We start from the raw sequence: 26,569 nt of genomic DNA, 5'->3' as shown, positions 1-26,569 counted from the left end.
GCAAATCAGTACACAAATTAATTGTTTCTGTAAGAAGATCCACACGTTTCTGATAAATTCTTTTTTTTTGCTTTCTTTTGATTACCCTTAAAGCGATTCGGCTCCTACCTTACACGAGGTTTTGTCGTAGTTTGGGTTTCATACAAAATGTGCGCCATTCTTTACTTTTGCTATGCCCGTACCGTAGCATGTTTCATACACCCTTGGTCGCTGATCGTTTAATAAAAATATTGTACACCTTTTAAATGTTTTCATTTGTAGATGCAGTTTGAGGACGTCCTTCACGTGAATATCTTCAAGAACACTGCAGCCATCTTTCACTTAATTCCCCCGTTTCTTAACTCCTAAGCGGGAGCAGAACCCCGTAAACGCTTTATCAGCTATGGATGGATTCGTGTCCTCGATACACCGTCCGATACAAAAAATTATATACAGAATAGCAGTGCCTCTGTTATCGAGAAGAGCGATGCAGTGTTCCTTTGGATATGCTTGCGTGTCCGAAGGAACGTTGCATCGCACACTATGTGATCAAAAGCATTCGGACACCTGGTTAAAAATGGGTTACAAATTCGTGGCGCCCTCCATCGGTAATTCTGGAATTCAATGGTGTTGGCCCACCCTTAGCCTTGATGACAGCTTCCACTCTCGTAGGCATAACTTCAACAAGGTGCTGGAAGGTTTCTCGGGGAATAGCAGCCCATTCTTCACGGAGTGCTGCACTGAGGAAAGGTATCGACGTCGGTCGGTGAGGCCTGGCACGAAATCGGCGTTCCAAAACATCATAAAGGTGTTCTATAGCATTCAGGTCAGGGATCTGTGTAAGTCAGTCCATTACAGGGATGTTATTATCGTGTAACCACTCCGCCACATGCCGTGCATTATGAACAGGTGCCCGATCGTGTTGAAAGATGCAATCGCCATCCCTGAATTGCTCCTCAACAGTGGGAAGCAAGAAGGTGCTTAAAACATCAATGTAGGCCTATGCTGTAATAGTGCCACGCAAAACAACAAGGGTTGCAAGCCCCCTCTATGAAAAAGACGTCCACGCTGTAACACCATCGTCTCCGAAGTTTAGTGTTGGGACTACACACGCTGGCAAATGACGTTCACCGGACATTCGCTATACCCACACCCTGCCATCAGATCGCCACATTGTGTACCGTGATTCTTCACTCCATACAGCTTTTTTCCACTGACCAATCGTCAAATGTTTACGCTCCTTACACCAAGCGAGGCGTCGTCGTTTGGCATTTACGGGCGCGATGTGTGGCTCATGAGCAGCCGCTCGAACTTAAAATCCATTTTCTCTAACCTCCCGCCAAACTGTCTTAGTACTTGAAGTGGATCCTGATGCAGTTTGGTGTGTGATGGTCTGGATAGACGTCTGCCTATTACACATTACGACCCTCGTCAACAGTCAGTGGTCTCTGTCACACAACAGACGAGGTCGGCCTGTACGCTTTTGTGCTGTACGTGTCCCTACATGTTTCCACTTCACTATCACATCGAAAACAGTGTACCTAGGGATGTTTAGGTGTATGGAAATCTCGCGTACGCACGTATGACACAAGTGAGACGCAATCACCTGACCAAGTTAAAAATCCGCGAGTTCCGCGGAGCGCCCCATTCTGCTCTATCACGATGTCTAATGACTACTGAGGTCGTTGATATGGAGTACCTGGTAGTAGGTGGCAGCACAATGCACGTAACATGAAAACCGTATGTTTTTGGGGGCGTCCGTATACCTTTGATGACATAGTTTATTCTTAATAATACAGGCACTGCTATTTTGCATATTTTTTCGGCGACACCAGGTCCTCGACTCTCAAACAATATGTCATCCCTGGACGGGAATATACGTAACGTATGAATGTAGGCTGTGACATAATGAAGATGACATATGATAGAGCCGGCCGGAGTGACGACGCGATTCTAGGCGCTACAGTCTGGAGCCGAGCGACCGCTACGGTCGCAGGTTCGAATCCTGCCTCGGGGATGTATGTGTGTGATGTCCTTAGGTTAGTTAGGTTTAAGTAGTTCTAAGTTATAGGCGACTGATGACCTCAGAAGCTAAGTCGCATAGTGCTCAGAGCCATTTGAACCATTTAAAACTTATGAAAGTTCGGGTCTGACCGTAATTCGTGCTCGGATGTCCGAAGTCATTAAAGTACTCGTTCACGTAAAGCGGGATATCTGGCTTCGAGTCCTGGTCCGACACAAATTTTCATTGTCATCATTCCAATATTCAGTCGAAGGTGCTTCATGCTGATAACTGCGAGTATATTTCCTGTAAAGAATTCTATATTGGCAGGATATTCTTGTTTGCCCATTTGAACTCTACACACGCAACACGTTATCTTCAAATAGACAACAGACGATACGGTCCTCGTATAAATCTGAAACATCACTTAATTTATTGCACAGCGTTAACCAACATAGAAAAAAATCATTATCAATATCAACTTTCTGCCAGCGAGAGGCATATCGTCCTTCTTTTGATATGTAAAATGATACTTCAGAACTAAAATAATAATAAGAAAATCGTTATAGCATTTACAGCCATCATTCTAAAATAACAATGAAGTTGAAAAGAGTAGTAGTTTTCACCACAAAAATTCTGGTGCTTCATTACAAGAACTAATTCATTCGAAATTTGAAGGGACTATAGCGACGATAACGGTGACCGCTTTAACAGAGTTACTGATATACTATTTTAATAATGAGAATTCAGCATCTCCTGTTACAGAGACAACTCATATTTTATTGTTCAAACAAGTTTCGGGATTTGTATGCTGTGATCAGTGAGTACTTTTATTCGGGTCTAATTCATCAGAATGTTGGGTTCTGTAGGACCTGCAATACGTTATCACAAAGCTTGTCGTAGTTATTTTCATAGTTCCTGTGCTCATCTGCAAGATCATGTATTGCAGAAGTACGGTTAGAAACGGGGGAGCATCTGAATAAAAAATTAATGATTGGCCAAAGGTGATGAAACATTTGTGCAGTAAAGATATCGGTTGTTTGTGTAATAGGCAGACCAGAATATCCATAATTTAGTCTACTTGGTAAAACTTTAGAAGCAATGATAGTAGCAGCTTTGCTTTCAAATTGATATTCACATCCTTCCCTCACAATTAGTTCGCAGAAGCTCTTTCTTAGTATAATTAGTCTACACTGTGTTGGCCAGTTTCCTCTGTTGCCTTATACCCAAGGACAGAAGAGAGAAAATAAAAGAACTTAATGTTCCATCGATACCGAAGACTTCACGAGAGAGAACTCTCTGAGTTTCAAAATGAGGAGAAGGACAATTGTCGGGGCTTAGTTCAAGAAATTATTCCGATATTCACCCGAATTATTTTAAGGTAACCGTGGAAAAGATCTCAAGAAACGTGGAAAAGATCTCAAGAAACGAATTTGAATTCCGCTTTTTCCACATGAGAGCCGAGTGCCTTAGATACAGCCACTGGAGAGCACCGTCATCTTCTGCGTAACAGACGCTGCTACTCCGCATAATGGCACATTTTAGCTGTATAATGGATTAACGAGATAATGGAAAGACGGAGGCTACGAATGGCGTAGTCGAAGGGAAGTGACGGCACACTTCACGGAAAGACCTTCCGCGCCCACAAAACGTATTCAGCCTGCTGTATGTTCTCAGTGAGTCACGAAAGCAGTCCTAAGCACAGTATTCTGCAACTACTTTATCGTAAGACTTAATTTCACTCCAGAAATTGTAATACGTAAAGATATAAAAAAGGGACGATAATGATTGCAAGAGATACGTTAAGTACCTCGCTTTTAAACCTTTTATTTGGTTGTGCTTCTTTAACTCGTCTTACGTGTGAGGTTTCGCTCTTTAACTTCGTTGCTGCCATTGCATTTCTCGCCCATCTGTCAACCTCCCGCAGTGTTCACATCCTGTTATTAATTGCCTTGGCATTATACAGCGTGTTACAAAAAGGTACGGCCAAACTTTCAGGAAACATTCCTCACACACAAATAAAGAAAAGGTGTTATGTGGACATATGTCCGGAAACGCTTACTTTCCTTGTTAGAGCTCATTTTAGTTTCGTCAGTATGTACTGTACTTCCTCGATTCACCGCCATTTGGCCCAATTGAAGAAAGGTAATGTTGACTTCGGTGCTTGTGTTGACATGCGACTCATTGCTCTACAGTACTAGCATCAAGCACATCAGTACGTAGCATCAACAGGTTAGTGTTCATCACGAGCGTGGCTTTGCAGTCAGTGCAATGTTTACAAATGCGGAGTTGGCAGATGCCCATTTGATGTATAGATTAGCACGGGGCAATAGCCGTGGCGCGGTACGTTTGTATCGAGACAGATTTCCAGAACGAAGGTGTCCCGACAGGAAGATATTCGAAACAATTGATCGGCGTCTTAGAGAGCACGGAACATTCCAGCCTATGACTCGCGACTGGGGAAGACCTAGAACGACGAGGACACCTGCAATTGACGAGGCAATTCTTCGTGCAGTTGACGGTAACCCTAATGTCAGCGTCAGAGAAGTTGCTGCTGCACAAGGTAACGTTGAACACGTCACTGTATGGAGAGTGCTACGGGAGAACCAGTTGTTTCTGTACCATGTACAGCATGTGCAGGCACTATCAGCAGCTGATTGGCCTCCACGGGTACACTTCTGCGAATGGTTCATCAAGCAATGTGTCAATCCTTATTTCATTGCAAATGTTCTCTTTACGGATAAGGCTTCATTCCAACGTGATCAAATTGTAAATTTTCACAGCCAACATGTGTGGGCTGACGAGAATCCGCACGCAATTGTGCAATCACGTCATCAACACAGATTTTCTGTGAACTTCTGGGCACATTTCAGTCGAAGTGTTCGTACACTTCTCAACAACAGATTCGGTGACCGATGGATTGGTAGAGGCAGACCAATTCCATGGCCTCCACGCTCTCCTCACATCAACCCTCTTGACTTTCATTTATGGGGGCGTTTGAAAGCTCTTATCTACGCAACCCCGGTACGAAATATAGAGACTCTATGTGCTCGTATTGTGGACGGCTGTGATACAATACACCATACTCCAGGGCTGCATCGGCGATTCCATGCGACGGAGGGCGGATGCATGTATACTCGCTAACGGAGGACATTTTGAACATTTCCTGTAACAAAGTGTTTGAAGTCACGCTGGTACGTTCTGTTGCTGTGCGTTTCCATTCCTTGATTAATGTGATTTGAAGAGAAGTAATAAAATGAGCTCTAACATGGAAAGTAAGCGTTTCCGGACACATGTCCATATAACATATTTTCTTTCTTTGTGTGTGAGGAATGTTTCCTGATTGTTTGGCCGTACATTTTTGTAACACCTTGTATTACTTAATCTGGTGTCTGAAATTTCTTTTGTGGCAGCAGCAGCTAGACTGATGTCTCGTAAGACAGCATTATAAACATCTACACTACGTTATGTGCATCTGAAGCCGGACTAGCAAAAAGAGAAAGAAAGGTAAGTACATAATATATATTTCAACGTTCCGTGGGTTACGAGATATCAGAAACAAGAACTGGAAATGAAACATATTATGTTCTAACAAGCTAGTGAGGATTTGAATCACGCTAGTTTCGAATGGGAGTTCACTGCACCATTTTTGACGAACGTTTAACAGCAACCCTTAACAACCGTCTTATCACTGTGTGCTTCTTTTAAAGAGACTTCAAAAACCGTTTAAACGCGTGAATCGTTCCATTTGTGCAAAAGTAACTGTTACTTCTATGACAGAATGAAGGCTTTCACTGCCGGATGGTACTATCTGGTAAACCTTTCGGGGTACAAGGCCGTGGTCCAAAAAATGGTTCAAATGGCTCTGAGCACTATGGGACTTAACATCTGAGGTCATCAGTCCCCTAGAACGTAGAACTACTTAAACATAACTAACCTAAGGATATCACACACATCCATGCCCGAGGCAGGATACGAACCTGCGACCGTAGTGGTCGCGCGGTTCAGGACTGAAGCGCCGAGAACCCGCTCAGCCACTCCGACCGGCGATCCACAAAACTCTTCTGTTCCTAAAGTTACGCCCACAACTGCTCTGGACGTCTTTGGTGGCGTTGCTCCTCTGTCGAGTCTTGCCGAATCTGAAGATGTCCTGCGCAATTCTGGACGAAACGTTAGGAATAAATGTTTCATGTACCACGTCCTTATACGCCGAAATGTTTACCAACTGTAGTGTTATTTCGATACTCTCTAGGCAATTGGACCACAATGAAAAGGAGTGGAAGCGATTGATTGAGTGGGGACAACATGAACACTTTGAACATTTATTTTAAAATTAGAAAGTCACAACAACTTAGTCACTGTTAATCCAACAACACTACTCAATAAATTTATCAATTTACAATGTAAACACTTCCCATGACAATATTCCCTTAACAAAACCAATATTTAAAAGAAATTACACTGGAACCAATAAAATTTACAGTTTAGCATCCTAAAATTTGAACCTTTTACGCAAGTATGTCAGTTATTGCTCTTCCTTCTAGATTACTTAATCAGCTGCCCTCCTTTCGGTACTTTCTCACGAAGCACAATAAGCCTAACCAAATCAAGTATCATCTGTAAACTACCGAGAATACACAAGTGAATATACAAATTTTGTTAGGACTTACAAATGGCTCAGCGGCAACCAGATGATCTTAATGCTCACTAACATTCATTTTCACACAATTAGAAATGGAACATTGCTTCCCTTTCAGTAACGTCTACATCTATCACGACCGTTACTCCATCACACAACATGTCAAACGATATGCTCCGTCCGTCTACCTCAGTCCACATAAAACACAAGACAATATCAACCTTTAAACCTGTAACAGCATCGGACCAGAAATAACCATTTTAGAAGACAAATACACTACTGGCCATTAAAATTGCTACACCACGAAGATGACGTGCTACAGACGCGAAATTTAACCGACAGGAAGAAGATGCTGCCATATGCAAATGATTAGCTTTCCCGGCATTCACACAAGGTTGGCGCCGGTGGCGACACCTACAACGTGCTGGCATGAGGAACGTTTCCAACCGATTTCTCATACACAAACAGCAGTTGAGCGGCGTTGCCTGGTGAAACGTTGTTGTGATGCCTCGTGTAAGAAGGAGAAATGCGTACCATCACGTTTCCGACTTTGATAAAGATCGGATTGTAGCTTATATCGATTGCGGTTTATCGTATCGCGACATTGCTGCTCGCGTTGGTCGAGATCCAATGACTGTTAGCAGAATATGGAATCGGTGTCTTCAGGAGGGTAATACGGAACGCCGTGCTGGTTCCCAACGGCCTCGTATCACTAGCAGTCGAGATGACAGGCATCATATCCGCATGGCTGTAACGGATCGTGCAGCCACTTCTCGATTCCTGAGCCAACAGATGGGGACGCTTGCAAGACAACAACCATCTTCACGAACAGTTTGACGACGCTTGCAGCAGCATGGACTATCAGGTCGGAGACGATGGCTGCGGTTACCGTTGACGCTGCATCACAGACAGGAGCGCCTGTGATGGTGTACTCAACGACGAACCTTGGTGCACAAATGGCAAAACGTCCTTTTTTCGGGTGAATTCAGGTTGTGTTTACAGCATCATGATGGTTGCATCCGTGGTTGGCGACATCGCGGTGAACGCACATTGGAAGCGTGTATTCCTCATCGCCATACCCGGCGTGATCTTATGGGGCGCCATTGGTTACACGTCTCGGTCACCTCTTGTTCGCATTGAAAGCACTTTGAACAGTGGACGTTACATTTTAGATGTGTTACGACCTGTGGCTCTATCCTTCATTCGATCCCTGCGAAACCCTACATTTCAGCAGGATAATGCACGAGCGCATGTTGTAGGTCCTGTACGGGCCTTTCTGGATACAGAAAATGTTCGAATCCAGCCCCGGGCATGGATGTTTGTGATGTCCTTAGGTTAGTTAGGTTTAATTAGTTCTAAGTTCTATGATACTGATGACCTCAGAAGTTAAGTCGCATAGTGCTCAGAGCCATTTGAACCATTTTGAAAAGAAAATGTTCGACTGCTGCCCTGGCCAGCACATTCTCCAGATCTCTCACCAATTGAAAACGTCTGGTCAATGGTGGCCGAGTAAGGCAAAGCTTTTGCCACAAGGATGAGTAATATGATACCGACGCGCCATAAGTTAATGTTCGACAAAGATGATGAGCCTGTAACATCGGCGAATAATAGTTCCTTTTGTAAACTTTCTGTTAACCCAGCGGCTGCATTAAAACCTTACTTATCTGGCCGCTTGAGCCACGTTACATGCACCGCTGTCTGCTTTCAATCACCGTACCTCTCACTTCCTCCGTTCACGAAGCTGCCCGCACATGCCAGCGTAGCTCCCATCAAGTAAACACCGGCGCACACGTTTGCCTCAGCCAGCTTCCTTCTACCTCCTTGCGTTCATCCTCTCCCTCCACAACCACTGAGCTGCCTCCTTTCAAAGCCTGCCTGTTCCAGATAAACCCCTTTCCTCCTACGAGGAGTTCCACATACAAGGCAGGGCAGTTCGGCCAACCCAGATCGGTTAGCGCCAACATAAATCATCGTGCCATGCAAGGCACAATATCTCGACGGATAATAAGAAAGTTCAACGGACGGCAAAACCCTTGGCCTACCGCGTATTTCTTGCCAGAAACCGTGCTTGCCTGCATCAAACCATTCCTGAAGTATTATGCTTTCCAGGCTCCGTGAGACGTCCTCTATTCCGAATATAATGTAACTGGCAACAAAGAAAACAGTACAGTTAATGGTACTTCTAGGAAAAAGGAAAAAGAATAGCGAATTCGGGACTTAAGTACGAATCGTGACATAAAATAAAGTAAATTAATAATAATAATAATGATAATCTTAAGAAATGTGCATTTCCATACAGAACAGATCCCGTCTGAATGGAATGCGCACTCATACATCCACTCCACAAAAAAGGGGACAAAACTGAATCAAATAATTACAGGGGTATCTCACTCGTGCCGGTCACATATAAAATCCTATCAAAAGTTCTCATGAATAGATTAGAAGAACAAGCTGACCCATAAATAGGAGAATACCAGGCCGGTTTTCGCAAGGGACTATCCTGCATAGAACAGATCTGGAATCTGAAAATGATTCTCCAGATGAGAAACACCCGAAACACAGTGGACACTTTTGTAGATTTTAAAAAGGCCTACGACTCAATAGACAGAGTAGCGCTCTGCAACACGCTGGAAGAATTCAGCATTGATAGAAAGACAAGAGCAATCATTCGGCAAACATTAACTGACACAGTCTCCAAGGTCAAATTTATGGGGGATATGTCTGAACCATTTGAAATCCAAACTGGAGTGCGACAGGGTGACGGACTTTCACCATTACTCTATAATATCATTCTTGAAAAAATTATCAGGACGTGGGAAAAAGAAGTCAAAGGAATCCAAATTGGCATTAGAAAAGATAATAGATTCAATGTGAAGTGTTTAGCTTTTGCAGATGACCTTGCAATCCTCACAAATAAAATAAAAGAAGCCACTAACGCCAAAGAGAAGTTACACGAAATTGCACAAAGAACTGGCCTGCAAATTTCTTATGAGAAAACCCAGTACATAGAAAGAGTGCCACAAGACAAATTGTCTATTGTGACAACCCATGGGAAAATCGTACAAGTACCACATTTTAAGTACATGGGAGAAATCATCCAGCCGTCAGGGATCAACCTAAAGGCCAATGAGGAAAGAATAAAAAAACTACAGAAAGCATATAGACTCACGTGGAACTATTATAACAAAAAGTCCATATCCATTAACGCACTACAACACTGTCGTACTTCCGGAGGCACTGTATGCATCTGAAACAACACAAATAAGCGGGCAAACTAAAATCAAAGAAATAGAGAAACAAGAAAGGAAAATTCTCAGGAAAATTTTTGGCTCAATAGAAGAGCAAGGAATCTGGAAGAAGAGACCAACATCAGAATTATATAAATACACAGACATGATTACGGATACAATAGCCGGCCGCGGTGGTCTCGCGGTTCTAGGTGCTTCAGTCCGGAACCGTGCGACTGCTACGGTCGCAGGTTCGAGTCCTGCCTCGGGCATGGATGTGTGTGATGTCCTTGGGTTGGTTGGGTTTAAGTAGTTCTAAGTTCTAGGGGACTGATGACCACAGCAGTTGAGTCCCATAGAGCTCAGAGCCATTTGAACCATTTGAACGGATACAATAAGGAAAAGAAGAATGCAGTTCTACGGACATATCCACAGGATGAATGAAAACAGAATTTCAAAGCGAATTCTTAAAGTCATCAACTCAGGCAAGGGAAAAACAAAATGGATAAAAGAAGTTGAAGAGGACCTCAGACAAGCACACATAACAGTAAACTATGCAGAAAATAGAACTGAATTCAGGAACATCATCAAAAAACATAAGTCTGACACCACAACACAGAAGAGACCAGGATGCAAATGGACAGCGGAGCGAAAGAAACAACACAGTGAACCCATGAAGAAAATTTGGGCTCAGAAAAAACATAAACAATCATCATAAAGGAATTAAAGTTCAAACGCTCTCTTTAAATGGGAATAATCGAAAATAATAATAATAATAATAATCTTGAGAAATAGTTACTGTTTTTAGACAAGGATTTTCCTGAAATTAAAATGTACGGTTTACAAGACAGTGCTACAAATCAAAGTTTCCTGACGCGTTGCTTAAATTTTATTTCTGCTAACTTTTCTGAGGTTTAAACCCGTCATCAGGCAATGATGCTATGTTGTTGTTGTTGTTGTTGTTGTGGTCTTCAGTCCTGAGACTGGTTTGATGCAGCTCTCCATGCTACTCTATCCAGTGCAAGCTTCTTCATCTCCCAGTACTTACTGCAACCTACATCCTTCTGAATCTGCTTACTGTATTCATCTCTTGGTCTCCCTCTACGATTTTTACCCTCCACGCTGCCCTCCAATGCTAAATTTGCGATCCCTTGATGCCTCAAAACATGTCCTACCAACCGGTCCCTTCTTTTTGTCAAGTTGTGCCACAAACTCTTCTCCCCAATTCTATTTAATACCTCCTCATTAGTTATGCGATCTACCCATCTAATCTTCAGCATCCTTCTGTAGCAGCACATTTCGAAAGCTTCTATTCTCTTCTTGTCCAAACTATTTATCGTCCACGTTTCACTTCCATACATGGCTACACTCCATACAAATACTTTCAGAAACGAGTTCCTAGCACTTAAATCTATACTCGATGTTAACAAATTTCTCTTCTTCAGAAATGATTTCCTTACCATTGCCAGTCTACATTTTATATCCTCTCTACTTCGACCATACATAAACATTCTGATTAAGCAGAGTTATTTTTTTCCCAAGATCCTTTCTGTGGCGTATGCTTTGAAGCGTCTTGGAAGGAGAAGTACTACTCTAAGAGAATCTAAGAGAATGTGTTTTTTTTAACTGAAAAAAGCTCTCCGTCTTCAGGCCTCAAGTGGCCCACCGGGACCATCCGACCGCCGTGTCATCCTCAGTGAGGATGCGGATAGGAGGGGCGTGTGGTCAGCACACCGCTCTCCCGGTCGTTATGATGGTTTTCTTTGACCGGAGCCGCTACTATCCGGTCGAGTAGCTCCTCAATTGGCATCACGAGGCTGAGTGCACCCCGAAAAATCCCAACAGCGCATGACGGCCCTGATGGTCACCCATCCAATTGGTGAATCACAAGAAATATAGCATTGTATCAATGGTGATGATGATGATGTTTAGTTTGTTGGGTGCTCAAGTGTGCGGTTATCAGCGCCCGTACAAAGTCCCAATATTTATATGGTCCAATTTTTACACAGTCAAATGTAGCTACTATAACGAATGATGACGATGAAATGATAGGGACAACCCCCAGTCCCCGCGCAGAGAAAATCCGCACAACGGTCGGGAATCGAACCTGGATCCCGCTAGCCACTAGACCATGAGCTGCGGACTTGTTTCAAATAACACCACCGCTTACAAAAGTTCTACTTGCAGTGAAAAACGGCACTCGAGAAAATATCTTCGATGTCGACAACATTTGCGAGCCAAACATCTGATTATAAATGTGATGTAATTTTAGCCCAATTATGATTTTTAGAAATAAAAAGCGAAACACACTTGTCGCACTATTCGGAAGCACAGGTGACGACACCGAAGTTCTTAAGATTATTAAGATGCAAATGACGACCGTACTGGCCGAAAGCACGCGTAAATTTTGCAGTTTTGTTCGACTTTGCCATGTGCTAGTGAAACACAGTGAAACAAAAACTGAAAGAGCGGATGAAGCTGCGATGTTCCGATGTCTGCAGCGTTGTTGTGACACGATCGGCCGCACTGGATGGCTTTCCCAGAACTGCCAGTTACACCGCCGTCGGTCGCTGCCGTAACTGTCAAAGGCTAATTACCACTGTCGTGCAGTTCGAAATGTGACATGACATCATTTCGGCTCGTATCTTGCGCCGAACTGACACTGCAAAACAGGCGTATCATTTCTCTGGAAACGGCGCCTATTCTACACTAGGCTGTAATTGCCGGAATATTGTTTCCTGTTTACTCAGGTACGCTCCGATCTGACAACTACTCTCTTACTGGGAATTGGAGAGCAGACGAAATTTTTCAAGGAAAATCTTTGTCCTACAACGTCAATCAGAAAAAGTGTTAATAGAGAGATAAAGACTATGAAGAGGAATGCAACATCCGAATAGGACTTCACTGCCATGAGGGCAACATTTACATGACATCCTTCTAGAGAGCATAACAGACAAATTAATCATTGTAGAGCTGCTCTTAGGAAATCTGCTCCTGTAAACCATGTGAATGTAAATCTAGTCTTAAGGCCCGAAAAAGGCATGTTCATTGAGAATTGTTTTCTCGGGATGTGATATAGACATCAATGTCAAATTTGGTCAAAATGTTTATTGATATTTCCTCTACAAACTGGAATTTTTTCAACCGGAAATGTCGAAGAGCAAAGGCGAAAGAGCCGTCGGAACGACACAAAATTTCGATGTAGACCTCCACGAGCGGTATGTCACAGGCCAGCCGGCTCGTCTGAAATCAAAATTGAGTTGACGTTTACGAAGTATATAAGTTTCTTTACGGGCTGTACCTCGCTTAAGTTATTTGGACCATAGGAAACAAAATGGCGGCCATTTGATAAAAAAATAGTTTTTTTCATCGATTTTGCGACTTCGTCGGCCAAATAAAAATATTCATAGTTGATGGATAGGAATAAAAGTGGTACAGCTCCTCGACAATTTAGTTAGCTTCGTCGGAAACAAAGAATCATGCCAATCGGTTTAGTAGATTTGAAGTTACCATACCGCGCGATAAAAAACGTCATTTCGAGAAAAACGCGTTTGAAGTTTTGACTACATATAAATGCTACGTACGTTCAATGTGCTATTCCGGGTCTATAAACTAGTCCTTCCTCTTCCTCATAGGGGCGTTCTGCTTGATCTGGGCCATCCTGCGCTGCTCCAGAGCCGCTCGTACGGACGGTGACAAGCGGTTTTCCGGCCGCTTGAATTCGGTGGTCGTCCGAATGCTTGGCGAACTGAGTCGAATAGAGTCCCAGGGTGACGTCCGTCGTTGTCATGGTCTTCAGAATTGCTGACTACCCTTCGTTTAAGCTGCTCACTGCCAGGAAAGTCTCTATCTCTACAGTCTTCGCACCCGAATGCAAATGCTTCGAGGCTAACTTCCAAACACACACGTTCAAACTTTCATTTGAATTTTGTGTGTTTCCTCCGAAGCACCGCTACAATAACTTGTCCTCCGAAAGAAAAAACGGGTACGTGGAAAAGGCCAATTTCAGGCAGATGCTTTTTTGACGGTGAATAGCAAACATTTCCCTTCCATACTCGGAAAAACCGTTTCGTGGGTGGATTCTAAACACTTTTATGGATCCAAAAATGCAATTTAAAAAGAATAGATTTTTTAAACCAAAATATAGTAAACCTCCCCTTAAATATTTTTAGGAACACAAAATACGTATATAGTGCCAATGAACAGAAACATGATGCGGTTCCATGGATTTTCTCTCACACTGTTTTAGATCCACATCCATACGCCGCAAACTACTGTTAAGTACAGAGCAGAGAGTACTTCTGATAACATTGCGTAGGAACGGCTTTTTTCTGTTCCATTTACGTGTGGGGCCGGGAAGAATGGCTACATAAATGCCTCTTTGCACTTTATAATTAGTCAAACACCGCATTCACGGACCTACAGAAGCGTTGCGTAAGAGGCTGTATCTTATTCCTTCACTCTGCACTTAATACTGCTTCTTGGAGCCGGCCGCGGTGGCCGAGCAGTTCTAGCGCTCCAGTCTGGAACCGCACGGCCGCTACGGTCGCAGGCTCGAATCCTGCCTCAGGCATCGATGTGTGTGATGTAATTAGGTTAGTTAGGTTTAAGTAGTTCTAAGTCTAGAGGGCTGATGACCTCAGATGTTAAGTCCCATAGTGCTCAGAGCCATTTGAACTGCTTCTTGGAACCAGGATAGCTGACGTCTTCCTTGAAATGTATGTCGCATCAGGTTTCTTAGCATTTTCATCATGCGATTCCGCGAGTCAAATACGTAACTATTCGTAAAAGAAAGGAAGATTAGCGTGGTCATTAGGGACGGAGCGCATGCTCGGCTTACGACAGGATAGGTAAGGAAATCGGCCGTGCCCTTTTCAAAGGAACCATCCTGGAACCTGCGTCCAGATATTTAGGGAAATCACGGAAAACCTAAATCTGAATGGCCGGACGGGAATCTGAACCGTTATGCTTCCGAATGCAAGTCCAGTGTGACAACCCCTGCACCACCTCGCCTGGTGTAACTATTCGAAACTGATCTCATTTGGACATGTTCAATATCCCCTGTTAGTCGTATTTGGTCCCACACACTTGATTAGTATTCTAGGATAGGCTGCAGGAATGATTCGCAAGTAATCTCCTTTATGGACTGACTGAATTTTCCTATTATCAATTAACCGAAGTCTGCCACCTGCTTTACTTTCGCCTGAACCTATGTGATCATTCAGTTTCATACGCCAGCAAATTGTTATTTCCTGGTATTTGTATGAATTTGCTGATTCGGTTTGTGCCCTATTGATATTGTAGTTACAAGATACTAATTTTTTTGCGTTTTGTGAAGTGCTCAATTTTACATTTCTAAACATTTAAAGGAAGTTTCCAGTCCCTGCACCACTTTGATACGAGCGGCGTTCAATAAGTAATGCAACACATTGCTTGTCTGAAAGCAGGTTGGCTTTATTCAGGATTCCAATACACGATATTATTGCCCACTCTTTTGGTTACAAAACCGTATTTTTCACACTCCGTTTATCTCCGTTCATTAAGACGGCCTTATGCCACGCTACTGGGAAGACCAGTATGCCCGCAAGGCACCACCCTTCTGGTCCATGTCGGACCATAAAAAGGGGATACGTCTGATGTCAACAACTACTGCCCAATCTCTCTTCTGACTGCCTTATCCAAAATTTTTGAATAAGTAATGTATTGTAGAGTAGCTTCACACGTTTGTAAAAATAAAAATTTAAATAAATGTCAGTTTGGTTTCCAGAAGGGTTTTGTAACGGAAAATGCTATATATACTTCCACTTATGAAATTTTAAATGCTCTGAGCAACCATATGTCACCCGTTGGGATTTTTTGTGATCTATCAAAGGCTTTTGATTGTGTAAATCATGGAATACTTCTAGATAAGCTGAAGTACTGTGGTATGAATGGGACAGTGCTCCAATAGTTTAAATCATACCTAACTGGAAGAATGCAGAAAGTTGAAAGAAGCAGTTCACATAATATGCAAAAAAACTGGTGATTTCTCAAACTGGGGAACAATCAAGAATGAGGTGCCGCAAGGTTCGGTCTTGGGTCCTCTGCTGTTCTTAATATATATTAATGACTTGCCATTCTATATTCACGAAGATGCAAAGCTGGTACTTTTTGCCGATGATACAAGTATAGCTATCACACCCAACAGACATGAATTAACTGGTGAAATTGTAAACGATGTTTTCCAGAAAATCATTAAGTGGTTCTCTGCAAATGGGCTCTCATTAAACTTTGACAAAACAGTATATACAGTTCCACACAGTAAATGGGATGACACCATTAATAAATATAGACTTCGATCAGAAATCGGTAGCCAAGGTAGAATATTCAAAATTTCTAGGTGTATGCATTGATGAGGGGTTGAATTGGAAAAAACGCACTGATGATCTGCTGAAACGTTTGAGTCAGCTACTTATGCTATTAGGGTCATTGCAAATTTTGGCGATATACATCTGAGTAAATTAGCTTACCACGCCTATTTTCATTCTCTGCTTTCGTATGGCCTCATATTCTGGGGTAACTCATCATTGAGTAAAAGAGTGTTCATTGAACAAAAGCGTGTAATCAGAATAATTGCTGGAGCACATCCAAGATCATCCTGCAGACTCTTATTTAAAGTACTAGAGATCTTCACTGTAGCCTCACAATATATATATTCATTTATGAAATTTGTTATTAACACTCCGAACGAATTCAAAAGTAATAGCAATGTACATGGCTACAACACCAGGAGAAAAGATGATCTTCACTACTCAAGGTTAAATCTATGTCTCAGAAGGGGGTAAATTATGCTGCTACGAATGTCTTTGGTCACTTACCTAATAGCATCAAAAGTCTGACAGATAGCCATATAGCATTTAAAAGGAAATTAAAAGAATTTGTTAATGGTAACTCCTTCTATTCATTAGATGAATTTTTGGATATAGTAAGTGGATAATTTCCCCAACCCCCTCCGAAAAAAAATAAAAAAAATATTAAGTGTCATGTAATATTTTGTGTAATGTAATAAATATCTTGTATAGACACCTTTCATTAACCTGACACGTTCCACATCATTACGAAGTGTCATATTCATGATCTATGGAACAAGTACTAATCTAATCTAATCTAATCTGACGTCTTGCTGCACCATGCGCGTACTGCTTCCCGCGGAATGCATTCTTCATTGGGCCAAACAAATGAAAATCTTCTGTTAGGCGGCGCGGAACCCAGCGGGCACACACTTTTGAATACCCCAACTAGTGGACGAATGTATCAGCACTACCAAAAGAGACATCCAGTTGAGCAGCGATACCCTCAAATGAGAGTGTCCGCACGTTCCAACACAAGAGTCACAGTTGCGTGCGACCAGCCAGCACGCGTGAGATCGGAGAGGTTTGCGTGACCCTGTTGTGATGATGAAAGACCCCTCGCCCAACGACTCAACGTACTTTCGTTCACTGCCAGGTGTTCGTAGACACTGTGCAAGCGCCTATGAATATCTGCGATGGTCTGGTCTTCCACCAAAAGAAATTCAATGATAGCTGCTTGGAACACATCTCCGTTACCGACGCCAATTTGAAGGCTACGTATAGTGCCGCCACCTATCGTAATTAAATGAAAATATAGCGGCTGAGGTGGGAATATTCCACAATGTCCCACAACAAATTCTACATTTTTTTCGCCAGAAACTGGCTGAGAAAAAAGTGTATTTCATTACTTATTGAACGCCCCTTTGTAAATCACCTACAAAAGGTCTTTTGCTACTATTAAAATTGTGGTTCGGGTCTTTGATATGTAACATGAACAGCAAGGATCCTAACGTACTTTCAACAGATAGCGCACACGGCTTCCTTCCCTTAGGTAACTGACCACTGCGGCGACAGGAGGGACATCTGGCTGCAAATTTGTCGAAACTTGAGTACAGCACCCAGGTGGCGTCAGTTGAAAGAGACGGAGACTCCAGAATGGGATTTTCACTCTGCAGCGGAGTGTGTGCTGATATGAAACTTCCTGGCAGATTAAAACTGTGTGCCGGGCCAAGACTCGAACTCGCGACCTTTGCCTTTCGCGGGCAAGTGCTCTACCATATCAGTGCACACACAGCTGCAGAGTGAAAATCTAATTCTGGAAACATCCCCCAGGCTGTGGCTAAGCCATGTCTCCGCAATATCCTTTCTTTCAGGAGTGCTAGTCCTGCAAGGTTCTTAGGAGAGCTTCTGTAAAGTTTGGAAGGTAAGAGACGAGGTACTGGCGGAAGTAAAGCTGTGAGGACGGGTCGTGAGTCGTGCTGGGGTAGCTTAGTTGGTAGAGCACTTGCCCGCGAAAGGCAAAGGTCCCGAGTTCGAGTCTCGGCCCGGCACAGAGTTTTAATCTGGCAAGAAGTTTCGAGACGGAGACTGTAAACAGAACTGACATTTTGTTTACATGCACGATACAAGTCAGGAACAGCACATTTGAGCCTCTGTTTCGCAGCCTTCATGAGGCAGTCATCGTCTTGAAATCTCGTTCCGCGACGGTATTCTATCAGTTTGCCGAGGAGGTGGGAATGACAGGATGCCAGATGAGGGCTGTAGGGTGAGTGCTTCATTGTTGTACACCCAAGGTTTGTGATCTCTGTAGTGGTTTTCTTATTGACCTGTGGCCGGGCGTTATGTAACAGCAAAGCACGACGTTTTTGTCGATGTTGTCCACCGCGACGCATTCGAGAGTAAAGCCACATATGCGTCAGTAATGATAGTGTCTCCGTGTGGCATTATGTCCACAAGCAACTGTCATTGTGAATCAAAAAACATTTTCTGCTGAAGGCACAGGTTACACTTTCTTCTTCTTCTTCGGCGAGTTTGCACGATGCCCTTCCATCGATCGTCATTACAACTCCGGTTCAAAGTGACGCACCAAGGTTTCATCTCCCGCCACAGTTCTTGCAAGGAAGCCATCCTCAGGATTCTCATACTGTTTGAAAAGTTCGCGCACACTGTCTTCGGTGTTTCTTTGTGGGCATTCGGCACCGTTCTCGGAACACAGCTGGCGCAAGCCTTTTTCAGCTTCGACTGTCTCAATATTGTGCACACACTCACTTCTCTTACTCCCACTTGGACTGACAATTCGTTCACAGGCGTTTGTCATTCTGCTTTCCCAACCACTGACTCTAGGGCGACCAACAGTGTCATCTACATACACCTTCTTCGGTCTCTCTTCAGCGTTTGTCACTGTCTCGCACTCACATGACTGGAACTCTGTAACAGCACGTTACTTCAAACGAACATCAAGTGCAGCAGCGCCTTGACGAAGACTGCACGACTTGAGAAAACAGGTTGAATTAACGTTGAATACAAGCGGGAAGAATGTTTCTATGACATCCGTGAATGACAAAGATGTAGAACAAAAGTTGTATTTTTGTAAAACAAAACAAAAAAATATTACGTGTTCATTTTGGAGTGGCGCTCGCCTGTAACAACTACTGCGGAAAACGGCCGTCCTGTGACATTAAAAGTTGCGAGCTCTATCTTCTTATATCGTGTTTTCTACTGAAAATCTCGTGTTTATACTCTTGTTAACTTTACTATTACAGAGATCGCCAAAACTTTATTTTTTTATTGGTCCTGTGCGCAACAAATAACTTACTTGGTCTTTCTGCTGCGACTGCTTGATCTGCTGCATTCCCTTATTTAACAAAAACATAAAAAACTATTATTCATGCTGACTGCAGTGCATGTTCTGTATGGCGGCTCCTACTGTTGCTGCGCCTGCTGCTGCTTACTACAACTACATATAATTCAAGAGAAAGGGTTTGGTCAAATCTAAACTCGATAAATGATAACCCAAACAAAAAAGTATATTCTGAAAGCGATTCTTTCTCATTCAATTAACAAAACGCTAGAAGCTCTTTGAACAATCGCTTCGTTTGCAAATTTGCCTCCAGTGGCATTAAAGCAATATTACAAATTAATCAAACTCTTGAGACAGACTGAAATACTTCTCAATTGAATACATAGTGAAACAGTTCCTTGACAATTACAAAAGAAATCAATGACAAAAATCAATACTTAATCTAACAATGGTTTCCTCTTAAGATTTCAAGTCCTATCATTATCAAAATTACCATCTGCTGCTACGCACATACACAAAGCCTTTTCTTTAAATTAATAAGTGCGCTGCAAATTATAATAAATAGCAACTCAATACCAAATACTGTGTCGCTGCCGGCGGACACAGCAGTACGGCAGCTCGGCGACGACCCCTCGCCCAACACACGTGCACACCACAGCAGGCGGGCTCCTACACTGGTTTCGAAACTGCCACTAGTTAATCCGTGCGCTGCGAAGCGCGACAACAATATCTTAGATTCCAGAGCTTGTGTATGCGCGCTGTAGCCAACCTTTACATCATAAGAGAGTATTGCCAACTCTCAACATATGTGAAGTACTTCATATGTACGAGGATCACATTATGAAGCTTTCAAGGTCATACTGCTTCTAAACGGAGCGTGTTAGTCACAAGGTGGACGAAACGCTTCAGTAGAAAACCTAAGGAGAGAGGAGAAACACCACCTTCCTCCAGGCTTGGCAGGGAGCGATACTTTGCAAAAGTCGTGGAGCGAATATGGCGTACTTTTCCATGCACGTATTCGCCGCGTATTTTCAACATGAACGCGCGCGGCTACCTCTTGCGGGCATTGAGGTTTCCGACGGTCGTCACTATAAACAAAAAAACTTTCACTAAACCGTTGACAAACAAAAAATAAGAGGAAATATCATTTGCAATATATCTGTACTTTCTATAGACGCTGTTTCGTTATGTATTGGAAAGTATCTGAAGTTACTTCAAAAATATTCAAATGTGTGTGAAATCTTATGGGACTTAACTGCTAAGGTCATCAGTCCCTAAGCTTACACACTACTTAACCTAAATTATCCTAAGGACAAACAAACACACCCATGCCCGAGGGAGGACTCGAATCTCCGCCGGGACCAGCCGCATAGTCCATGACTGCAGCGCCTTATCCGTAGTTACTTTCACATTTATTTTGTCCGCTTAAGAGCGAAAGATTGAGTTCTGTCTGGTAGGAAGTCCTGAATACAATCGCAAAACTGGACAGATTTTCCGTAAGCTCGTGTCTTCGTATTTTTTTCATCATGCGACAGCGCGAAACTCTCTCAAAAAATGGCTCTGAGCATTATGGGACTTAACATCTGAGGTCATTAGTCTCATAGACTTAGAACTACGTAAACCTGACTAACCGAAGGAAATCACACACATCCATGCCCGAGGCAGGATTCGAATCTGCGACCATAGCAGCAGCGCGGTTCCGAACTGAAGCGCCTAGAACCGCTCGGCCACAACGGCCGGCGGAACGGTCTCAAATTCGAAATATGTGGTAAGGTCTTATGGGACCAAACTGCTGAATTCATCGGTCCCTAAGCCTATACACTACTTAATCTATATTAAACTAACTTACACTGTGAGCAACACACACCCATGCCCGAAGGAGGAGTCTAACCTCCGACGGGGGGAGCTGCATGGGCCGTGACAAGGTCAGACCGCGAGTCTACCTCGTTCGGCGAACTGTCTCAAATCCTTTTTGGAAGTCAAGGAACACCCCATCAGCTTTAACGTCATTATCTGCGGCCTTCTGTATCTGGTGCCCTCAGTTAACTTTGTTTCATAGGCCACTGCTTGCAAAATCCTGATGATTCCTGCAGCGAGTTCTAGTCGCAAAAGATCGTAGGCCTAATGTTGTTGTTGTTGTTTTTTTTCAGTCCTAAGACAGGCTTGCAGTTCTCCATGCTAGTTCATCCTATACAGGCCTCTTCATCTCCGCGTAAATACCTCAACGTATATCGATTTGAAGCTGCATGCCTTAGCCTTGACTTTACTCTAAAATTTTTACCATCCCACACTTACCTAAATTATCAAACTGGTGATTCCTTGATGCTTCCGAATGCAACCTGTCAACTGATATGTTCTTTTAATCAAGTTATACCACTTTTTCTCCTCAAATTCTATTCAGTACCTCTTGATTAGTTGGCCGATGTATCCTTCTAATCGTCAGAATCCTCCCGTAGAGCCTCATTTCAAAAGACTGCATTCCCTTCTTGTCTGAACTGTTCCACGTCCACGTTCCAGTTTCCTACAAGGCTACACTCAAGACAGATATCGTCAGAGAAGACTTCCTAACATTTAAATTTATATTCAGTCTTAACACATTTCCACGAATGATTTTCTGACCATTATCAATCTGCATTTTATACATTCTCCACTTCGGCCATCATGACGTAATTACTCCCAAGTAATAAAACTCATTTACTTATTCCATAATCTAAGCACCACAGCATAACATGATATAATTCATCTACATTCCGTAGACATTGTTTTACTTTTGTTGATATTCATCTTAAACTTCATTTCAGGACCTTGCTCATTCCGTTCATATGATCTTCCGTGCCCTTTCCCGTTCTGACACAATTAAAATGTCATCGTCAAAGTGCAGTTTTTAATTTTTTACCTAAGGACTTTAACTTCCTCGGTGAATTTTGTTTTACAAACAATACCGTTGTCCAAGTCATATCTATGGCTAACGTTTCGTCTCATAATGCTGGAGAAATCGTCGGCCGAACTGCCGAGCTCGTCTAAGTATTAGGCCTCCAACCTCACTTCCGCCGTACTGCAATAGACGGCAGTTGTGGGAAGTGGTGGTGGTGCGGGTGGTAGGTTGTAACAGTCGCACGATACGCTTAGGCATTTGTTAGCATAACGCCGTCAGAATATTAATAGATTTATGGTTGCATCATAAAGTTTTTTCTCGATTGAATATGTTAACGTACGAGCCCAGTTTTCGTCATTTGCGAGAAGTTTTAATTTTCTGCTCTAAGTGAACGGATCTGTGGATGAGGCTCACACAATGCTGGGTAAGACTTGTGGTGAAGCACCTTTTAGTGAAAGAACATACAGACAGCGGTTTCAACGCTTCAATATCGGCTATCTCGACGTGGAAAAACGGCATGGCAGTGGATTTCAATTGGCTCTGAGCACTATGGGACTTAACATCTGAGGTCATCAGTCCCCTAGAACTTAGAAATACTTAAACCTAACTAACCTAAGGACACCACACACATCCATGCCCGAGGCAGGATTCGAATCTGTGACCGTAGTGGTCGCGCGGTTCCGGACTGAAGCGCCGAGAACCCGCTCAGCCACTCCGGCCGGCGATCCACAAAACTCTTCTGTTCCTAAAGTTACGCCCACAACTGCTCTGGACGTCTTTGGTGGCGTTGCTCCTCTGTCGAGTCTTGCCGAATCTGAAGATGTCCAGCGCAATTCTGGACGAAACGTTAGGAATAAATGTTTCGTGTACCACGTCCTTATACGCCGAAATGTTTACCAACAGTAGTGTTATTTCGATACTGTCTAGGCAACTGGACCACAATGAAAAGGAAAGTAAGCGTTTCCGGACACATGTCGATATAACATATTTTCTTTCTTTGTGTGTGAGGAATGTTTCCTGATTGTTTGGCCGTACGTTTTTGTAACACCTTAACAACCGTCTTATCACTGTGTTCTTCTTTTAAAGAGACTTCAAAAACCGTTAAAACCTGTGAATCGTTCCATTTGTGCAAAAGTAACTGTTATTTCTACGACAGAATGAAGTCTTTCACTGCCGGATGGTAAAGCTTTCGGGGTACAAGGCCGTGGTCCAAAAAATGGTTCAAATGGCTCTGAGCACTATAGGACTTAACATCTGTGGTCATTACTCCCCTAGAACTTAGAACTACTTAAACCTAAGGACATCACACACATCCATGCCCGAGGCAGGATTCGAACCTGCGACCGCAGCAGTCGCACGGTTCCGGACTGCGCGCCTAGAACCGCGAGACCACCGCGGCCGTCAGGGAAGTGGAAAAGAGAAGATTATCGAAGCTACTGAAACCGATGGAAGCAATCACAGCAGATCGTAATCGAAAGCAATTGATGCGTTTGTGCGGAACACTGAAAGACAAATGACCACAAAACAATTATAGATATGAAAAGTTCATTTTCTATAATGCAGTGCTCGACCCCATGACGCAAAACCGGTAAAAACACCTAGGGAACGTTGTAATGGGAAGTCCTAACCCACCCGCAGTGTTATCAAGACATTTCTCTCTCCGATTACCTCCTTATTCTATCACTGGCACACGGCCTGACTGACCAGCACTTCCGGTCGTATGAATAAGTGCAAAATTGGATCGATTCGTCGGTCTCCTCAAAAGACGTCCAGTTCTTCCACCTCTGGTTTTTTATGCTGCTCAAAAGATGGAAGAAAGTAGTGGCCAACGACGGCCAGTACTGGGAATCGTAAAGTTTTTCACAATAAAGCCCCGAACTTCAAGAGGAAACGGCGCAAGCCAAGTTGTATACCTAATATGAAGCAGCGGAGCTAGCAGCTGAATCTTTATAGCCTCTGATGATGTATCCAGCTTGAGACTAAACGATAGGAACAGAAATAGGCCTTGGACCACAGCCTAATGCCTACTAAACAAAATCCACCAAAGACACTTCTAAAATTCTTCTGTTTCCTTTACAGCTCGCTCAATGTACGAACTGAATAACGCCGGGGGCCAGCTACAGTACTGTCTCACTCCCTTCTCAGCCACTGCTTCCTGTTCGTGCCTTTAATAACTACAGTTTGGATGTCGCAAAAGTTGTAGATAACCTTTTGCTCCCTGTGTTTTATCACTGTAATCTTCACATTTTCAAACAGTGTGTTCCAGTCAGCATTGTCAAAATCTTTCCCTAATTCTCTAAATCTACTAATGCTGTAAACGTTAAGTTTGCGTTTTTCACTCCATCTTCTAAGAGAAGTCGTAGGCTCAGAAATGCGTCCTGTGTTCGTGCACTTCTCCAGAACTCAAAATGATCTTCCCCAAGGTCGTATTCTACGATATTTTTCCAGTCTTCTGTGAATAATTTACGTTATTATTTTGCAACCATGACTTATTAAGCTGATAGTTCGGTAATATTCACACATGTCAGCACCTGCTACCTTTGGAACTGGAATTATTACATTCTTCTTTAAATCTGAGGGTATTTAGCCTGTCTCCCATATCTTGCACATCAGGTACAGTAGTTTTCTCATGTCTGGCTCTCCCTAGAATCTCCATAGTTCTGAGGGAATTCCTTCTTCTCCAGGGGACTAGTTTCGAACGTTTTTCTCACTGCTGTTAAATTCTTCTCGCATTATGACATCTCACGCCTCATATTTATCTTCATTCGCTTCCCATTATATAATATTGGTTTCGCGTTCATTATTCTTGTATGGTCCATCTTTACAGTCTGATTCAGCTACGCCCACCTATGGATTTTATGTAACCCACAACGCCTTCGAAAACCACGCACGAGTTTTTCATATGCTCTCGCTCGCTATGTGCAGACTGTTAGTGCTACAGAAAAAAAATCAACACAACCTTTCTGTAGGAGCCGGCAGCGGTGGCCGAGCGGTTCTAGGCGCTTCAGTCTGGAACCGGGCTACTGCTACGGTCGCAGGTTCGAATCCTGTCTCGGGCATGGATGTGTGTGAAAACCGAGCGAGGTGGCGCAGTGGTTAGCACACTGGACTCGCATTCGGGAGGACGACGGTTCAAACCCGCGCCCGGCCATCCTGACACAGGTTTTCCGTGATTTTCCTAAATCGCTTCAGGTAAATTCCGGGATGGATTCCGTGAAAGGGCATGGTCGACTTCCTTCCCTAATCCGATGAGACCGGTGGCCATTAAAAATGTCAGAATGTTTTTCGAAGTATTTGCGAATCGTGGAACTCAGGCGGGAATTGGGTACCAGACGATTACGCACCTAATCGGATCTGGTGAAACCGCCTAAAAACAACGTCGAGGCTGCTCGGCACACCGGCGCTCGTCGTTAATCCACCGGGCGGCTTCGATCCGGGGCCAGTGTGGCTACCGGGACGGGACTCTTTTGTCCAATTATCCCTCATTGTCACAGGTATTCTTGCTTTCGCAGCCTTGCGTTTCTCCTCTAGCCATTCCTGCATCGCCCTTTTGCACTGCTATCGCTCTTTGTTTTAGAGGTCTGCAATTCCTTTCTCCTACCTTATTTGCTACATTTTTATATTTTCTCGTTTCATGAGTTAAATCCCATGTCTCATCTATTATGCAAAAGGACTTCTTTTTAGCTATGTCATCCTCTGCTCCCTTCGCTGTTTCATCTCTTTAAGCTACCCGTTTCTCTTGCGTTGTGTGTCTTTCCCCTGTTTTAGTCAACTGTTGTCTACGGATCCCTTTGAAACTCTCAACAGCCTCTGCTTTCTCCTCCTTAACCAAATCCCATCTCCTAATATCTGGTCATGAAATGCGTTTTAACTATAAACCAGAGCGACATGAGCAATGCAGAACTCCAGTTCAGTGTAGCTATCGTACGATCCTTCTTGAAAACGAGAATGTATTATTTGGGGGGTGGGGGAGGGGGGGGGCGTTCAGCAGCACGGCCATCAGCGCCCGCACAAAGTCCCAAGTGTTACACAGTCCAGTTTTTTCACAGTTCACCCAAGTCACTGATGGTGGTGGTGATGATGATGATATGAGGAGGACAACACATACACCCAGTCCCCGGGTTCGAATCCTGCCTCGGACATGGATATGTGTGAGGACCTTAGGTTAGTTAGGTTTCAGTAGTTCTAAGTCTAGGGAACTGATGACCTCAGATGTT

At 43.4% G+C, this 26,569-nt stretch overlaps 1 protein-coding gene and 1 non-coding gene across 2 annotated transcripts in view; both read left to right on the top strand.

Annotated features, from left to right (window-relative positions):
• Positions 1 to 26,569, top strand: part of LOC126299606 (calcium/calmodulin-dependent protein kinase type 1-like) — a 1,453,155-nt gene that overhangs the window by 1,256,444 nt on the left and 170,142 nt on the right. The gene's annotated exons all lie outside the window — the stretch shown is intronic.
• Positions 18,154 to 18,228, top strand: Trnas-cga (transfer RNA serine (anticodon CGA)). The gene has a single exon. It is a non-coding gene; the product is annotated as a tRNA-Ser (tRNA).

The sequence above is a fragment of the Schistocerca gregaria genome, chromosome X (assembly GCF_023897955.1).
Source record: "Schistocerca gregaria isolate iqSchGreg1 chromosome X, iqSchGreg1.2, whole genome shotgun sequence".
NCBI lineage: Eukaryota > Metazoa > Arthropoda > Insecta > Orthoptera > Acrididae > Schistocerca > Schistocerca gregaria.
The sequence above is the reverse complement of the archived record's forward strand: the minus strand, read 5'-3'. Positions and strand labels throughout refer to the sequence as shown.